This window comes from Nerophis ophidion, linkage group LG11 (genome assembly GCF_033978795.1).
Source record: "Nerophis ophidion isolate RoL-2023_Sa linkage group LG11, RoL_Noph_v1.0, whole genome shotgun sequence".
NCBI lineage: Eukaryota > Metazoa > Chordata > Actinopteri > Syngnathiformes > Syngnathidae > Nerophis > Nerophis ophidion.
The window spans coordinates 13568276-13587932 of NC_084621.1; positions in this window are offsets into that span (position 1 = coordinate 13568276).

Here is a 19657-nt window from a genome sequence, read left to right on the forward strand (position 1 = left end):
GTGCATAAAGTACATTTGCAAAATCAGCATCGTAGGGAATGCATACACTTGAAGAAAAAGGGGAAAGTTTTAGGTAGGAGGTACATTTGATTAAAAAAAGTTTTAGGGAGTGTGGGTTTTTTTTATGGGAAAAAGGTGAGGTTTTAAGGAGTGCATACAGTACATTTGCAAAGTCAGCATCGTAGGGAGTGTATACACTTGATGAAAAAGGGTAAAGTTTTAGGTAGGAGGTACATTTGATTAAAAAAAGTTTTAGGGAGTCTGGGTTTTTTTATGGGAAAAAGGTGAGGTTTTAAGGAGTGCATACAGTACATTTGCAAAGTCAGCATTGTAGGGAGTGCATACATTTGATGAAAAGGGGAATGTTTTAGGTGGTGCATACATTTGATGAAAAAGGCAAAAGTTTTAGGGAGTATGTACAGTACATGAGCAAAGTCAGCATTGTAGGGAGTGCATACACTTGAAGAAAAAGGGGAAAGTTTTAGGTAGGAGGTACATTTGATTAAAAAAAGTTTTAGGGAGTGTGGGGTTTTTTTATGGGAAAAAGGTGAGGTTTTAAGGAGTGCATACAGTACATTTGCAAAGTCAGCATTGTAGGGAGTGCACACCTTTGTTGAAAAGGGAAATGTTTTCGGTAATGGCGGTACTGCGTACATTTGATGAAAAAAGGGAGTGATTAAGGGAGTGTGTATACTTGATTAGAAAAACAGTTTTAAAAAGTGCATACAGCACATTTGTAAAGTGAGGTTTTAGGGAGTGCATACATTTATTGAAAAAATGTAATGTTCTTAGGAGTGCATACATTTTATGAAAAAAAGGAAAGTTTTAGGGAGTGCATGCAGTACATTTCCAAAGTTAGCAATTCACGCAGGTCATACGGTGAAAGTTTTAGGGAGGACATACATTTGTATAAAAAAAAGGTTTTAGGGGGGAGTGTGTATTTTTGAATCAAAAAAGGTAAGGTTTTAAGGAGTGCGTACAGTACATTTGCAAAGTCAGCATTGGAGGGAGTGCATACATTTGATGGAAAAAGAAATGTTTTAGGTAATGGATTCAGTACATATGTAAAGTCAACATAGTAGGGAGTGCATACATTTATTGAAAAAATGTAATGTTCTTAGGAGTGCATACATTTTATGAAAAAAAGGAAAGTTTTAGGGAGTGCATGCAGTACATTTCCAAAGTTAGCAATTCACGTAGGTCATACGGTGAAAGGTTTAGGGAGGACATACATTTGTATAAAAAAAAAGGTTTTAGGGGGGAGTGTGTATTTTTGAATGAAAAAAGGTAAGGTTTTAAGGAGTGCGTACAGTACATTTGCAAAGTCAGCATTGGAGGGAGTGCATACATTTGATGGAAAAAGAAATGTTTTAGGTAATGGATTCAGTACATATGTAAAGTCAACATAGGAGGGAGTGCATACATTTGATGAAAAAGGGAATGTTATTGGTAGTGCATACATTTGATCTAAAAGGCAAAGGGTTTAGGGAGTATGTACAGTACATTAGCAAAGTCAGCATTGTAAGGAGTGCACACCTTTGTTGAAAAAGGGAAATGTTTTAGGTAATGGCGGTAGTGTGTACATTTGATGAAAAGGGGGAATGATTTAGGTGTAAATTTGATTTAAAAAACTGTTTCCTACCGCTTATTCCCTTACATTTGTAAAGTGAGGTTATAGGGAGTGCATACATTTTTATGGACAAAGGGTTTTAGGGAGTGTGTACATTTGTTGCAGAATATGATACAGCACCTGGTGTTTTTCCTGTCACGCAAAATCGTAGTTTCATCCATCCATCCATTTCCTACCGCTTATTCCCTTACATTTGTAAAGTGAGGTTATAGGGAGTGCATACATTTTTATGGACAAAGGGTTTTAGGGAGTGTGTACATTTGTTGCAGAATATGATACAGCACCTGGTGTTTTTCCTGTCACGCATAATTGTAGATTCATCCATCCATCCATTTCCGACCGCTTATTCCCTTACATTTGTAAAGTGAGGTTATAGGGAGTGCATACATTTTTATGGACAAAGGGTTTTTAGGGAGTGTGTACATTTGTTGCAGAATATGATACAGCACCTGGTGTTTTTCCTGTCACGCATAATCGTAGTTTCATCCATCCATCTATTTCCTACCGCTTATTCCCTTACATTTGTAAAGTGAGGTTATAGGGAGTGCATACATTTTTATGGACAAAAGGTTTTAGGGAGTGTGTACATTTGTTGCAGAATATGATACAGCACCTGGTGTTTTTCCTGTCACGCATAATCGTAGTTTCATCCATCCATCCATTTTCTGCCCCTAGTCCCGTTTGGGGTTTTGGGGGGAATGCTGGAGCTAATCTCAGCTACAATCGGGTGGAAGGCAGGGTGCACCCTGGACAAGTCGCCACCTCATCGCAGAGCCCCTTCAGAAAAATAAGAAAGGTGAAGACTTGTTTAGATCAGAGATGACGGCATCTTAATTGCAGAGCAGCGTTTGATGTGTAAGTTCTCCTGACTTATTCTGGACAAGTCAAGTGTCCAGATAGCAAGAAGGGGGTCTGAAGGATTGTGGAGGGTCTCCAGGTGGGGACCGCATGAGAGATTTAAACTAGATAACGCTCGCTCACCAGACTCAGGAACAAAAGGCCGCCATGTTTAGCCCGTGATAATATTTGCAGGGCTTTGTCACCAGTCGCCCACTCGCTTGTTGACTTGCACCGTGGAGAGTCTGCGGGAAGAATTCCAGGGTGAGGAAAGTCCTAACAAAAGGAGGGATTGTCTACAAACCCCGTTTCCATATGAGTTGGGAAATTGTGTTAGATGTAAATATAAACAGAATACAATGATTTACAAATCCTTTTCAACCCATATTCAGTTGAATATGCTACAAAGACAACATATTTGATGTTCAAACTGATAAACATATATCTTTTTTTGCAAATAATCATTAACTTTAGAATTTAATGCCAGGAACATGTGACAAAGAAGTTGGGAAAAGTGGCAATAAATACTGATAAAGTTGAGGAATGCTCATCAAATACTTATTTGGAACATCCCACAGGTGTGCAGGCTAATTGGGAACAGGTGGGTGCCATGATTGGGTATAAAAACAGCTTCCCAAAAAATGCTCAGTCTTTCACAAGAAAGGATGTGGGCGAGGTACACCCCTTTGTCCACAACTGTGTGAGCAAATAGTCAAACAGTTTAAGAACAACGTTTCTCAAAGTGCAATTGCAAGAAATTTAGGAATTTCAACATCTACGCTCCATAATATCATCAAAAGGTTCAGAGAATCTGGAGAAATCACTCCACGTAAGCAGCATGGCCGGAAACTAACATTGAATGACCGTGACCTTCCATCCCTCAGAAAACCGACATCAATCTCTAAAGGATATCACCACATGGGCTCAGGAACACTTCAGAAAACCACTGTCACTAAACACAGTTCGTTGCTACATCTCTAAGTGCAAGTTTAAGCTCTACTATGCAAAGTGAAAGCCATTTATCAACAACATCCAGAAACGCCGCCGGCTTCCCTGGGCCCAAGATCATCTAAGATGGACTGATGCAAAGTGGAAATGTGTTCTGTGGTCTGACGAGTCCACATTTCAAATTGTTTTTGGAAATATTCGACATTGTGTCATCCGGACCAAAGGGGAAGTGAACCATCCAGACTGTTATCGACGCAAAGTTGAAAAGCCAGCATGTGTGATGGTATGGGGGTGCATTAGTGCCCAAGGCATGGGTAACTTACACATCTGTGAAGGCACCATTAATGCTGAAAGGTACATACAGGTTTTGGAGCAACATATGTTGTCATCCAAGCAACGTTAACATGGACACCCCTGCTTATTTTAGCAAGACAAGTGTTACAGTTGGTACAAAATGCGGCTGCTAGACTTTTGACAAGAACAAGAAAGTTTGATCACATTACGCCTGTACTGGCTCACCTGCACTGGCTTCCTGTGCACTTAAGATGTGACTTTAAGGTTTTACTACTTACGTATAAAATACTACACGGTCTAGCTCCAGCCTATCTTGCCGACTGTATTGTACCATATGTCCCGGCAAGAAATCTGCGTTCAAAAGACTCCGGCTTATTAGTGATTCCTAGAGCTCAAAAAAAGTCTGCGGGCTATAGAGCGTTTTCCGTTCGGGCTCCAGTACTCTGGAATGCCCTCCCGGTAACAGTTCGAGATGCTACCTCAGTAGAAGCATTTAAGTCTCACCTTAAAACTCATCTGTATACTCTAGCCTTTAAATAGACCTCCTTTTTAGACCAGTTGATCTGCCGCTTCTTTTCTTTCTCCTATGTCCCCCCCTCCCTTGTGGAGGGGGTCCGGTCCGATGACCATGGATGAAGTACTGGCTGTCCAGAGTCGAGACCCAGGATGGACCGCTCGTCGGGACCCAGGATGGACCGCTCGCCTGTATCGGTTGGGGACATCTCTACGCTGCTGATCCGCTTGAGATGGTTTCCCGTGGACGGGACTCTCGCTGCTGTCTTGGAGCCACTATGGATTGAACCTTCACAGTATCATGTTAGACCCGCTCGACATCCATTGCTTTCGGTCCCCTAGAGGGGGGGGGGTTGCCCACATCTGAGGTCCTCTCCAAGGTTTCTCATAGTCAGCATTGTCACTGGCGTCCCACTGGATGTGAATATCTCCCTGCCCACTGGGTGTGAGTTTTCCTTGCCCTTTTGTGGGTTCTTCCGAGGATGTTGTAGTCGTAATGATTTGCGCAGTCCTTTGAGACATTTGTGATTTGGGGCTATATAAATAAACATTGATTGATTGATTGATTGATTGAACAGCGTGGCTTTGTAAAAAAAAGAGTGCGGGTACTTTCCTGGCCCGACTGCAGTCCAGACCGGTCTCCCATGGAAAATGTGTGGCGCATTATGAAGCGTAAAATACAACAAGACCCTAGACTGTTGAACAACTGAAGCTCTACATAAAACAAGAATGGGAAATAATTCCACTTTCAAAGCTTCAACATTTAGTTTCCTCAGTTCCCAAACATTTATTGAGTGTTGTTAAAAGAAAAGGTGATGTAACACAGTGGTGAACATGCCCTTTCCCAACTACTTTGGCACGTGTTGCAGCCAGGAAATTCTAAGTTAATTATTATTTGCAAAAAATAAAAAAAAAGTTTGTGAGTTTGAACATCAAATATGTTGTCTTTGTAGCATATTCAACAGAATATGGGTTGAAAAGGACTTGCAAATCATTGTTACATCTAACACAATTTCATAACTCATATGGAAACGAGGTTTGTATTCGCAGGGCTTTTTTCACCAGTCGCCCACTCGTTCTCCAAACACCGCTTGTTGACCTGCACCGTGGAGAGGCTGCGTGAGGAACTGGAGGGTGAGGAAAGCCCTAACAAAAGGAGGGATTGTGTACAACATCATGACAAAAAAAAAAAAAAATTGACAGGAAAATGAACGCTCATGAGACGAACAACTCCTACGATGACTCATCCCGAGCTGAACATTTCAGGAAGGCTTCCCGAGAGAATTAGTTGATCCCTCTTTAAATCAGAAACACACGCCGCTATCAAACTGCAAACATGTGTTGCAAAAAACTTTGGCTGGCGTGAAGTGACAACAAGGATGCAAAAAAAAATAAGCAAATACGGAGCGACAAGAAAAGAGGAACAAAATGTTTCTTTCACTTTGGCAACCAACAAACAGGAAAAATGTCCTTGGAAAAAGCGTCAGTGGCGCTGATCTCCCCACCTCAGCTACAGCACAAGAAAACACATGTCTTTGGCCTTGCTTGCCACCCCCCCCACCCCCCCACACACACACACACACACATTAAAATAACAGCGGAGGCATCTGCCAGCAGCTCTTTATGGGGCGGATGGGATTTTGGAGCAGGGAACTCCCGTGCACGGAATCCGTGTTGTAAACTTTTCTCCACGTGCATGGAGGAGTCAACACAACTGAGCATTGTTGTCTTTGTCAAAGATGTAGAAAATTACTCCCCAAAAACTTGCATGAATCATATTTAAACGCAGATTAATTACGCAATTTAATTTGGTCTTTTACCTTAACCGCAAGTAGTTTTTGATTAATTGATTCAATCCAATCCACTTTAGTTGTACAACACACTTAAACAACAGAGCAGCACGGTGGAGGAGAGGTTAGTGCGTCTGCCTCACAATACGAAGGGCCTGAGTTTTCCTTGGTTCAATCCCGGGCTCAGGATCTTTCTGTGTGGAGTTTGCACGTTCTTCCCGTAACTACGTGGGTTCCCTCCAGGTACTCCGGCTTCCTCCCACCTCCGAAGACATGCACCTGGGGATTGGCCACTCCCACCTCCGAAGACATGCACCTGGAGATAGGCCCCTCCCACCTCCAAAGACATGCACCTGGGGATAGGCCCCTCCCACCTCCAAAGACATGCACCTGGGGATAGGCCCCGCCGACATCCGAAGAAATGCACCTGGGGATAGGCCCCTCCCACCTCCGAAGACATGCACCTGGGGATAGGCCCCTCCCACCACCAAAGACATGCACCTGGGGATAGGCCCCTCCCACCTCCAAAGACATGCACCTGGGGATTGGCCACTCCCACCTCCGAAGACATGCACCTGGGGATAGGCCCCTCCCACCTCCAAAGACATGCACCTGGGGATAGGCCCCTCCCACCTCCGAAGACATGCACCTGGGGATAGGCCCCTCCCACCTCCAAAGACATGAACCTGGGGTCGGCATAGCTCGGTTGGTAGAGTGGCCGTGTCAGCAACTTGAGGGTTGCAGGTTCGATTCCCGCTTCCGCCATCCTAGTCACTGCCGTTGTGTCCTTGGGCAAGACACTTTACCCACCTGCTCCCAGTGCCACCCACACTGGTTTAAATGTAACTTAGATATTGGGTTTCACTATGTAAAGCGCTTTGAGTCACTAGAGAAAAGCGCTATATAAATGTAATTCAATTCAATAGGCCCCTCCCACCTCTGAAGACATGCACCTGGGGATTGGCCACTCCCACCTCCGAAGACATGCACCTGGGGATAGGCCCCTCCCACCTCCAAAGACATGCACCTGGGGATAGGCCCCTCCCACCTCCAAAGACATGCACCTGGGGATAGGCCCCTCCCACCTCCAAAGACATGCACCTGGGGATTGGCCACTCCCACCTCCGAAGACATGCACCTGGGGATAGGCCCCTCCCACCTCCAAAGACATGCACCTGGGGATAGGCCCCTCCCACCACCAAAGACATGCACCTGGGGATAGGCCCCTCCCACCTCCAAAGACATGCACCTGGGGATTGGCCACTCCCACCTCCGAAGACATGCACCTGGGGATAGGCCCCTCCCACCTCCAAAGACATGCACCTGGGGATAGGCCCCTCCCACCACCAAAGACATGCACCTGGGGATAGGCCCCTCCCACCTCCAAAGACATGAACCTGGGGTCGGCATAGCTCGGTTGGTAGAGTGGCCGTGCCAGCAACTTGAGGGTTGCAGGTTCGATTCCCGCTTCCGCCATCCTAGTCACTGCCGTTGTGTCCTTGGGCAAGACACTTTACCCACCTGCTCCCAGTGCCTCCCACACTGGTTTAAATGTAACTTAGATATTGGGTTTCACTATGTAAAGCGCTTTGAGTCACTAGAGAAAAGCGCTATATAAATGTAATTCAATTCAGAAGGCCCCTCCCACCTCCGAAGACATGCACCTGGGGATTGGCCACTCCCACCTCCGAAGACATGCACCTGGGGATAGGCCCCTCCCACCTCCAAAGACATGCACCTGGGGATAGGCCCCTCCCACCTCCAAAGACATGCACCTGGGGATAGGCCCCTCCCACCTCCAAAGACATGCACCTGGGGATAGGTTAATTGGCAACACTAAGTAGTCCCTAGTGTGTGAATGTTGAGGTGGCGACTTGTCCAGGGTGTACCCTGCCTACCGCCCGAATGCAGCTGAGATAGGCACCAGCGACCCCCTAACACCTCAAAAGGGACAAGCAGTAGAAAATGGATGGATTAATTATTATCATTATTTTTAAATACACTGTAGCACTCTGTGGTTCTTTGCTCAATGTAAAGTGCTTTTTACCCCAAAAAATCTATTATTATTATTATTACTCTGTGATTGTGCGCTGCCTAACATGCTCCCCTGCTCGTAAAACCAGCAATGTCACAACGTGACGTCATCCCTGGGAACCGCTACTTTTCAAACAGGGTTTAGTACCATTTTTGATTCCTTAGTAAAGCGATACTACACTAGTGCCCACGTGTGGAACAGTACTTCTATTGGCGCAAACATCCACCAAAATCATGTTTTCCACATACCACACATAATGACGGGCTCTCTCTCTTACGCGGTGAAGTTCGGCATCCCAGAATAAGCAAAAAAAAAAAAAAGAGCAAAGTTGTGCTTTCCGTCTTATAAATGTTGAAATTTAGAGCAGCCTTTACAGAAAATGTATTTTCAGGACGGTGCGTATAAACATTGGACGTGTAAAGTTTCAGTCTGGCGGACATGAAAACAAGGGGAGCATTATGGAGGAAAAGGAATGACGACTGATATAAAATCACCTCAGCAACACCTTTTGCAAACAAGGAAATATTTTATCCGACACATCAAAAGCTTGACGCGGTTGTGTCGGATGACAGTTGAATGAAAGTTGGCGTGTTGGGACCACCGCCGCTAACACTTACACTGTGTCAAGTTGGAGGCTGACACCAGGGTAGCAATTATGGTCTGCCAGGAGCAAGCTGGAGCCTGGAGATGTGAACTAAAGCACATCAACACTCAAGACAAAGAGGAAGGAGGCCAAGAGCAGCTGCTGACTTGCAAGTGTCCTCTGGTTTTAGCCACCATATATCAGCTAATCCGCTCTATTGGCCTCATCTTTCAAGTCTCTTGTTTGGAGAAAAGTACAAACCCCGTTTCCATATGAGTTGTGTTAGATGTAAATATAAACAGAATACAATGATTTGCAAATCATTTTCAACCCATATTCAGTTGAATATGCTACAAAGACAACATATTTGATGTTCAAACTCGTAAAGTTTTTTGTTTTTTTTCAAATAATAATTAACTTAGAATTTCATGGCTTCAACACGTGCCAAAGTAGTTGGGAAAGGGCATGTTCACCACTGTGTTACATCACCTTTTCTTTATACAACACTCAAACATTTGGGAACTGAGGAAACTAATTGTTGAAGCTTTGAAAGTGGAATTCTTTCCCATTCTTGTTTTATGTAGAGCTTCAGTCGTTCAACAGTCCGGTGTCTTGTCGTATTTTACGCTTCATAATGCGCCACACATTTTCCATGGGAGACAGGTCTGGACTGCAGGCGGGCCAGGAAAGTACCCGCACTCTTTTTTTTTACGAAGCCACGCTGTTGTAACACTTGTCTTGCTAAAATAAGCATTGGTGTCCATGTTAACGTTGCTTGGATGACAACATATAAATGGGTTAAATGATAAATGGGTTGTACTTGTATAGCGCTTTTCTACCTTCAAGGTACTCAAAACGCTTTGACACTACTTCCACATTTACCCATTCACACACACATTCACACACTGATGGAGGGAGCTGCCATGCAAGGCGCCAACCAGCACCCATCAGGAGCAAGGGTGAAGTGTCTTGCTCAGGACACAACGGACGTGACGAGGTTGGTACTAAGTGGGATTTGAACCAGGGACCCTCGGGTTGCGCACGGCCACTCTCCCACTGCGCCACGCCGTCCCTATATGTAGCTCCAAAACCTGTATGTACCTTTCAGCATAAATGGTGCCTTCACAGATGTGTAAGTTACCCATGCCTTGGGCACTAATGCACCCCCATACCATCACAGATGCTGGCTTTTGAACTTTGCGTCGATAACAGTCTGGATGGTTCACTTCCCCTTTGGTCCGGATGACACGATGTTGAATATTTCCAAAAACGATTTGAAATGTGGACTCGTCAGACCACAGAACACTTTTCCACTTTGCATCAGTCCATCTTAGATGATTTCGGGCCCAGAGAAGCCGGCAGCTTTTCTGGATGTTGTTGATAAATGGCTTTGGCTTTGCATAGTAGAGCTTTAACTTGCACTTACAGATGTAGTGACCAACTGTATTTAGTGACAGTGGTTTTCTGAAGTGTTTCTGAGCCCATGTGGTGATATCCTTTGGAGATTGATGTCGGTTTTTGATACAGTGCCGTCCGAGGGATGGAAGGTGACGGTCATTCAATGTTGGTTTCCGGCCATGCCGCTTACGTGGAGTGATTTCTCCAGATTCTCTGAAGCTTTTGATGATATTATGGAGCGTAGAAGTTGAAATCCCTAAATTTCTTGCAATTGCACTTTGAGAAATGTTGTTCTTAAACTGTTTGACTATTTGCTCACGTAGTTGTGGACAAAGGGGTGTACCTCGCCCCATCCTTTCTTGTGAAAGACTGAGCATTTTTTGGGAAGCTGTTTTTATAGCCAATCATGGCACCCACCTGTTCCCAATTAGCCTGCACACCTGTGGGATGTTCCAAATAAGTGTTTGATGAGCATTCCTCAACTTTATCAGTATTTATTGCCACCTTTCCAGACTTCTTGTCACGTGTTGCTGGCATCAAATACTAAAGTTAATGATTATTTGCAAAAAAAAATAAAGTTTATGAGTTTGAACATCAGATATGTTGTCTTTGTAGCATATTTAACTGAATATGGGTTGAAAAGGATTTGCAAATCATTGTATTTTGTTTATATTTACATCTAACACAATTTCCCAACTCATATGGAAACAGGGTTTGTAGACACTCCAACAGTTGAACAACACACACAAACACAATGACAACTCCTCATTTGTCATGCAAGCCTCCAGAACAGGGGTGCCCATTACGTCGATCGCGAGCTACCAGTCGACCGCGGGGGGTGTGTCAGTCGATCTCCAGCCAGGCTTTTAAAAAAAATAGACCTAAAATTTAGTGATCATCAATCTTCACCAAGACGTCACTTAAATGACATTCACGGTACCGGAGGGTCTTGTGAGATGACGCTGGCTGCTGCAAGATCATTATTATTAAAATATGACCGAGAGGAAGGCGAGAAACACTTTTTATTTCAACAGACTCTCGCGCTGTACCTTCCGTCAAAACTCTAAAGGCCGACTGCACATTTCCTATCTTCACAATAAAAGCCCTGCTTCAAGCTGCCTGCGCTAACTAAATACAGAGTCTCGGAAAACTGGCGTGCACAAGCGATCCCTCAGAAAGCTGGCGTGCACATCACTTGTGCACGCCAGCTTTCCGAGACTCTTATTTTGTTAGCGCAGGCAGCATGAAGCAGGGCTTTTATTGTGAAGATAGGAAATGTGCAGTCGGCCTTTAGAGTTTTGACGGAAGGGACGGCGCGAAAGTCTGTTGAAATAAAAAGTGTTTCTCACCTTCCTCTCTGTCATTTTTTCATAATAATGAACTGGCAGCAGCCAGCGTCATCTCACAAGACCCTCGGGTGCCGTGAATGTCAATCAAGCAAGCTACGGAATTTGCCGCCAATGTTTTTCTTGTAAAGTGTATGGAAGCTGGATGAATTAGATGCCAAAAACCAACCACTTTCATGTGGTATTGTACAGAAAGGACAACTTTTGTTCTCCTCCATTTGAAAATGTGGGCGTTATCATCATTACTGTCTGATTCCAATCAATGCAAGTTATCAGAATCAGGTAATACACCAACTTATATTCTTGTCTTTGTGAAAGAAAGACATCTATATGTGTTACACATGCTTGTATTATCATTAAACACATTTAACTTGTTTACAAAAATGTCTCTTTCATAACTAAATAAATATAAATGATATATATAAATGAGGTAGATCCCCTCGAGTTGGTCAATTGAAAAGTAGCTCGCCTGCAGAAAAAGTGTGGGCACCCCTGCTCCAGAATAAGAATTGGCAAATAAATTTGAAAAACGTAGGTTGATTGGCAACACTAAATGGTCCCTAGTGTGTGAATGTTGTCTGTCTGTGTTGGCCCTGTGATGAGATGGCGACTTGTCCAGGGTATACACCGCCTTCCGCCCTATTATAGCTGAGATAGGCACCAGCGCCCCCTGCCACCCCAAAGGGAATAAGCGGTAGAAATGGATGGATGGATGGACCCCGACTTAAACAAGTTGGAAAACTTATTGGGGTGTTAGCATTTAGTGGTCAATTGTACGGAATATGTACTGTACTGTGCAATCTACTAATAAAAGTTTCAATCAATCGATCAAAAAGCTGCAAAAAATAAGGGGTGATCCAAAAAAAACATTTTGAAACAAAGACGCGGGGATGCCTTTCATAAGTGTGAAGTGAATTATATTTATATAGCGCTTTCCTCTAGTGACTCAAATTACTTTACATAGTGATACCCAATATCTAAGTTACATTTAAACCAGTGTGGGTGGCACTGGGAGCAGGTGGGTAAAGTGTCTTGCCCAAGGACACAACAGCAGTGACTAGGATGGCGGAAGCGGGAATCGAACCTGCAACCCTCAGGTTGCTGGCACGGCCACTCTACCAACCGAGCTCTGTACAAACCTAACAGAGAATGTTTGTTGCTTAGCTTCCTTGCTGCCTTTCCAGCCGGCCTCGTGCTCTCATCCCAACATTCACGCTGGAATCAACATCAAATTCACCATGACATCGGAGCCTCAGCTTGTCGGTGCCAAATGATCTACCTCCTGCCTGCGGCCCGAAAAAGCATGTCATGACTGTTCTGGCATTAAGTCTGATAGTCGTGATCGTCTTGTGATGTCATCTTTTTTTTCTTTTCTCTTGCAAAACAAAAAGATGTTTTTCTGCTTTACACAGAGAGTTCATGAAGTGCACAAAAAAGAAGCTGATTCCAACAAGGGAAACTGGCATTACATCAGGGGTCTCAAACTCACTTCACCACTGGATGCAGAGTCCGGGGTGAGGCTGGGCTGCAAGAAAAGATTTCTTAAAAAATAATTTTTTAAATGTCTTCAGAAAATATAAATGAACAAAACGAGAATTGTGCAGCGCAACTTTCTCTGTGCAAATAAGACACTAATAAAACAAAGAAATATTGCATCCCCCACTTTTCCTGGAATTGTCTTTGCTCATCACTAACCTTTTCTTCACTGCAGGCTTTGAAAAAGACATGTTTGGGGTTGTTGAATATATTTGTATTTAGCCGACGCACAGAGAATAATGTTATTTCCGCAATGTGTGTCATTCCGCTTTCCTTCCCTACGGCAACACGGCGGTCAGTGGATAATAGCCGGGAAAGTACCGGAATAGCAAACACAAAAAAAGTGATGGCTTCCGTAGTGTTATCCGGTGTCATATAGAAATATATGTAGTCTTCATCGTGTGAGGCAATGCAAATTAAACATCCCCAAAAAAATAATAACGGTTTGAATTGGTCCAGGTTATCGGGGACTGTTATTACTGACGGAAAAGTGCAGCCAGGCACGTAAGAAAACCCTCATCTCCATGGCAACGTCTCTGTCGCTTTCACTCATTTGTCGCTTTTCCACTAACGCAGGGGTAGGCAACCCAGAATGTTGAAAGAACCATTTTGGACCCAAATAAGAAAAAATTGTCTCTGTGTGTACGGTAGCACAATTAGCCCCGAACGGTATAGCTCGGTTGGTAGAGTGGCCGTGCCAGCAACTTGAGGGTTGCCGGTTCGATTCCCGCTTCCGCCATCCTAGTCACTGCCGTTGTGTCCTTGGGCAAGACACTTTACCCACCTGCTCCCAGTGCCACCCACACTGGTTTAAATGTAACTTAGATATTGGGTTTTCACTATGTAAAGCGCTTCGAGTCACTAGAGAAAAGCGCTATATAAATATAATTCACACTAACATCACGACTAACACGTCCGATTCGCCCTGCGATTCTCTGTCGAAGTATCAGCGTTGGGGTCCAGTGCGCCACAGTTTTCGGCGGAGTGCCTCGGAAGCTACCGGTCTGGCTCGTTTACCCGGCCCGGACTGTTACAGCTTCGCCGGGGGAGGGAGCGAGATTGAGAGAGCGAGCAGGCGCGCAAGCGAGGGAGGAAGAGCGCGTGCGGGTCTAGTGGAAACGCGGCAAAACGTTCCTCTGCTAACATCAGGACTAACGTTTTACACGTCCGATTCGCCCAGCGACTCTATGTCGGAGTATCAGCACTGGGGTCCAGTGCACCACAGTCTTGTATTGTCGCTCGGTCCTTCGGCGGAGTGCCTCGGAAGTTACCGGTCCGGCTAGTTTCCCCTGCCCGGACTGTTACATCGGCGCCGGGGGAGACAGCGAGATTGAAAGAGCGAGCAGGTGGGCAAGCAAGAGGAAGAGTGTGTGCATGTCTAGTGGAAAAGCAGCAAAACGTTTTCTCTGCTTGCATCACGCAAGTGACGTCAATGTTCCGCCCTCGAGAGCCATATACCACACCGTGATTGGTAGATTCCTTCAGCTCCGCACACAACGCTGTCAAGCGCCATTCAAAGTTAACCAGTATCCAAAATCTAATCTACTTTAACCCTTGTGTGACGTTCATATTGTTGTTACTCAGCCAGCGTTTGTCGCCCCTTCAGCGGAGTGCCTTGGAAGCTACCGATCCACTAGTTACAGTAACGCCCGGAGAGGGAGCGAGAGAGAGAGATTGAGAGAGCGAGCATGCGGGCGAGCGAGAGAGGAAGAGCGTGTGTGGGTCTAGTGGAAAAGCGGCAAAACGTTCTTCTGCTTGCATCACGCAAGTGACGTCATTGTTCGGCCCGCAAGAGCCATGTACCACACCGTGATTGGTAGATTCCTAGGCTGTCAAGCGCCATTCATATACAAACCCCGTTTCCATATGAGTTAGGAAATTGTGTTAGATGTAAATATAAACGGAAAACAATAATTTCCAAATCCTTTTCAACCCATATTCAGTTGAATATGCTACAAAGACAACATATTTGATGTTCAAACTGATAAACATTTTTTTTTTTTGCAAATAATCATTAACTTTAGAATTTGATGCCAACAACACGTGAAAAAAGAAGTTGGGAAAGGTGGCAATAAATACTGATAAAGTTGAGGAATGCTCATCAAACACTTATTTGGAACATCCCACGGGTGTGCAGGCTAATTGGGAACAGGTGGGTGCCATGATTGGGTATAAAAACAGCTTCCCAAAATATTCTCAGTCTTTCACAAGAAAGGATGGGGCGAGGTACACCCCTGTGTACAAAACTGCGTGAGCAAATAGTCAAACAGTTTAAGAACGTTTCTCAAAGTGCAATTGCAAGAAATGTAAGGATTTCAACATCTACACTCCATAATATCATCAAAAGCTTCAGAGAATCTGGAGAAATCACTCTATGTAAGCAGCATGGCCGGAAACCAACATTGAATGACCGTGACCTTCCATCCCTGTATCAAAAACCGACATCAATCTCTAAAGGATATCACCACATGGGCTCAGGAACACTTCAGAAAACCACTGTCACTAAATACAGTTTGTCGGTACATCTGTAGGTGCAAGTTAAAGCTCTACTATGTAAAGCCAAAGCCATTTATCAACAACATCCAGAAACGTTGCCGGCTTCTCTGGGCCCGAGATCATCTTAGATGGACTGATGCAAAGTGGAAAAGTGTTCAAATTGTTTTTGGAAATATTCGACATCGTGTCATCCGGACCAAAGGGGAAGCAAACCATCCAGACTGTTATTGATGCAAAGTTCAAAAGCCAGCATCTGTGATGGTATGGGGGTCCATTAGCTTATGCATCTATGAAGGTACCATTAATGCTGAAAGGTACATACAGGTTTTGGAACAACATATGCTGCCATCTAAGCGCCGTCTTTTTCATGGACGCCCCTGCTTATTTCAGCAAGACAATGCCAAGCCACATTCAGCACGTGTTACAACAGCGTGGCTTAGTAAAAAAAGAGTGTGGGTACTTTCCTGGCCCGCCTGCAATCCAGACATGTCTCCCATGGAAAATGTGTGGCGCATTATGAAGCGTAAAATACGACAGCTGAGACCCCGGACTGTTGAACGACTGAAGCTCTACATAAAACAAGAATGGGAAAGAATTCCACTTTCAAAGCTTCAACAATTAGTTTCCTCAGTTCCCAAACGTTTATTGAGTGTTGTTGAAAGAAAAGGTGATGTAAGACAGTGGTGAACATGCCCTTTCACAACTACTTTGGCACGTGTTGCAGCCATGAAATTCTAAGTTATTTATTATTTGCAAAAAAAAAAAAAAAAGTTTATGAGTTTGAACATCAAATATGTTGTCTTTGTAGCATATTCAACTGAATATGGGTTGAGAAGGATTGGCAAATCATTGTATTCTGTTTATATTTACATCTAACACAATTTCCCAACTCTTATGGAAACGGGGTTTGTAGACAACCCTGAGCTTTTGACTTTCTCAAAACTCCTGCAATCAGCATAAACACGTCCGGAGAGAAAAATGTGCATCTATTATCCCACACGCTGGAACTAAAAATACAAGCTGGTATTTACGACTGCTGAGACCGAGTAGAAGTGGATTCTGGCCTGCACATAATAACACATTAGAGGCTGCGTCGGGACGAGGACAACTGACACTTTGCTTCCTTCCAGATTAACAATCTGCCTTTTTTCTGCCACTGTGGGCGTGTTGAAGAGGGCTTTAATGGACTTAATAGCATGCTTGCACGCTCAGTTATAGATGCCCGGCCCGATTTCCGACTCGCGTCTGACTGTCAAAGGAGCAGGTTTACCTGACAACAGGTTTCTCTGAGGACAGGACCCGACAGGCCAGCCAGCTTCCAGATGTGAGTTTTAGGCATGTAGAAAAAAAACAAAAAAACAACCTTGAACGTCAAAATTACTCAAGTCTCAATGGGTCATTCAAAAAAAAATAGGAAACACCGGTTTGATCTGTCATACACAGAGTGGAACCTCTTCAGTCAAATGCAATTCCAATTTCTTTGGGTTTCGATCTTAATTTTCAATTACAATAATGGAAATAGAAATACTTCATTCTAAGACTAGATGAGGCAATTCCTGAAGGAATTGCGAGTGAATGCCCCGATGCTGAATTTGAACTGAAATGCTGACAGAATGTAGTATGAATGTAAGAATAATTTAAAAGGACACGCACTAACCCGTCGTCCACCGTGCTGACATTATTATCACAAATCCATTATTATTATTACCACTAAAAACAGTTGTTTTCCATTTATTCAATCGTTTTACATGCTGTAAAAAAAAACACGGCTTTCACTGTAAAATTCTGGTGACTCAGCTGCCAGTTTTTTAAGTAAAAATCAAATGGAGGTTTTTTTTTACAGCTTATGTGAAAAAAAAAAAAAAACATTGTTAATGTATTAACGTCCATCCATTTCTACCGCTTATTCCCTTGTGGGGTCGCGGGGGGCGCTGGCGCCTATCTCAGCTACAATCGGGCGGAAGGCGGGGTACACCCTGGACAAGTCGCCACCTCATCGCAGGGCCAACACAGATAGACAGACAACATTCACACTCACATTCACACACTAGGGCCAATTTAGTGTTGCCAATCAACCTATCCCCAGGTGCATGTCTTTGGAAGTGGGAGGAAGCCGGAGTACCCGGAGGGAACCCACGCATTCACGGGGAGACCATGCAAACTCCACACAGAAAGATCCCGAGCCTGGATTTGAACCCAGGACTGCAGGAGCTTCGTATTGTGAGGCAGACGCACTAACCCCTCTGCCACCGTGTATATAGTATGCGCCTGCCTAGAATTACTGCTGAGTCAAACTCGTTTCGCAAAATATTATTTTTATTAGCCCATGTCAATAATTTCCGCCGGGTCAAACTCGTCACGTCACCAGTGACACTTCAACCACCTGTCGTCATTTTCAAAATGGAGGAGGCTGATGTCAATCATTTGAAATCACATAAAGACAAAAAGACTAAGAGCTATTCAGTAGGATTTAAGGTCCAAGCTATTGAATATGCTAAAAAGAACAGTGAGCAAGCTATGTTTTATTAATATACCGTAGCTGCGTGTGTCAAATATGCTTCATTAAATGACACTCGCCTCCTGGTGGTAGAGGGCGCTAGTGATCCTTCTTGCAACAACTTGGCTGCAGAAGAAGTGACAACAAGCAGCAAGAGTGAGCAGCGATTGTTTATTTTTTCCTCTCGCTTGCACTTTTAACATGGAGGATTACATATCTAAAATAAAACAGTTTTCTAAACTGGACTTCCAACGGAAGCAGGAGGTAATAAAGGAAGCTCTCCATCGAGACGGAGAGACTTTTAAAACTGAAGAAAGATAAGGAAGACTTCTATGAACAAGTTGTCGATGCTTTTGTTCAGAAGGAGCTGCGCATGGACTTCATTTATAAGTAAAGGTAAGACCAGGATAACGTTTTTTTATTTTTTATTAAATGTGCGTTTCATGATGGTACCCTTACATCAGACTCAAATTTATAAGCGCAGGCCTAAGTTTACCGCATGCCTTTCTTTGGTAAGCGCCGGAGTGAGAAGAGGTTTTAAATTAATTAGCGCCCCGGCTGCAAACCAAGGAAATACAGTATATATATATATATATATATATATATACTCATTGTTAAAAATGGCCCTCTGAGGGCAACCATAACTGCGATGTTTGACACCCCTGCCTTAGAATGATCATAACAACAAGATAATACAGATATCTGAGTATTGATGCTAAAATACTCCCTAAATTGTGCACACGTTTAGGACATTGAATCAGCAGGCATCAACTTCCTGCCCCCTGAAGTTTAAGCCCCGTGTAATCGTTCAACACTAGTGGACTTCCTGTCGCCACCCTGCCAACCCCAGCAACCCCTCGGCTTCTGCTGGGAACTGTTGACTCATGGTCTGGTGAAACAACACTTGAAGGGTCGGAGGCATCCCTTCGCACCGCGCCGACTGATCCACCGCCCGCGTAGCGGAACTAACCCCTGCCGTTCCGGTCCACACGCATCCACACTTGTGATAACAAAGTGGGTGGCTCTCTATGAGGGCACTGTGGTGGATGCTCACTAAGCAGAGTAAAAGACAGTGAAGGAACAACTTGGAATTTTTCATTTTTTGCAACTCAACGCCAAGAAAAGGGAAATGCTGATTATCGGTCCTGTTAGACACCGACCTCTATTTAATAATACCACCTTGACGTTTGACAACCAAACAATTAAACCAGGCGACTCGGTACAGAATGTGGGTATCATCTTCCACCCAACTCTCTCCTTTGAGTCACACATTAAGAATGTTACTAAAACAGCCCTTCTTTCATCCCCGTAATATCGCTAAAATTCGATCCATTTTGTCCACTAGCGACGCTGAGATCATTGTTCATGCGTTTGTTACGTCTCGTCTCCATTACTGTAACGTATTATTTCGGGGCCTCCCCATGTCTAGCATTAAAAGATTACAGTTAAAACAAAATGCAGCTGCTAGACTTTTGACAAGAACAAGAAAGTTTGATCATATTACGCCTGTACTGTATATATCTTTATATACATATATACATACATATACACCTATACTGGCTCACCTGCACTGGCTTCCTGTGCACTTAAGATGTGACTTTAAGGTTTTACTACTTACGTATAAAATACTACACGGTCTAGTTCCATCCTATCTTGCTGATTGTATTGTACCATATGTCCCGGCAAGATATTTGCGTTCCGGCTTATTAGTGATCCCCAGAGCCCCAAAAAATTCTGCGGGCTATAAAGAGTTT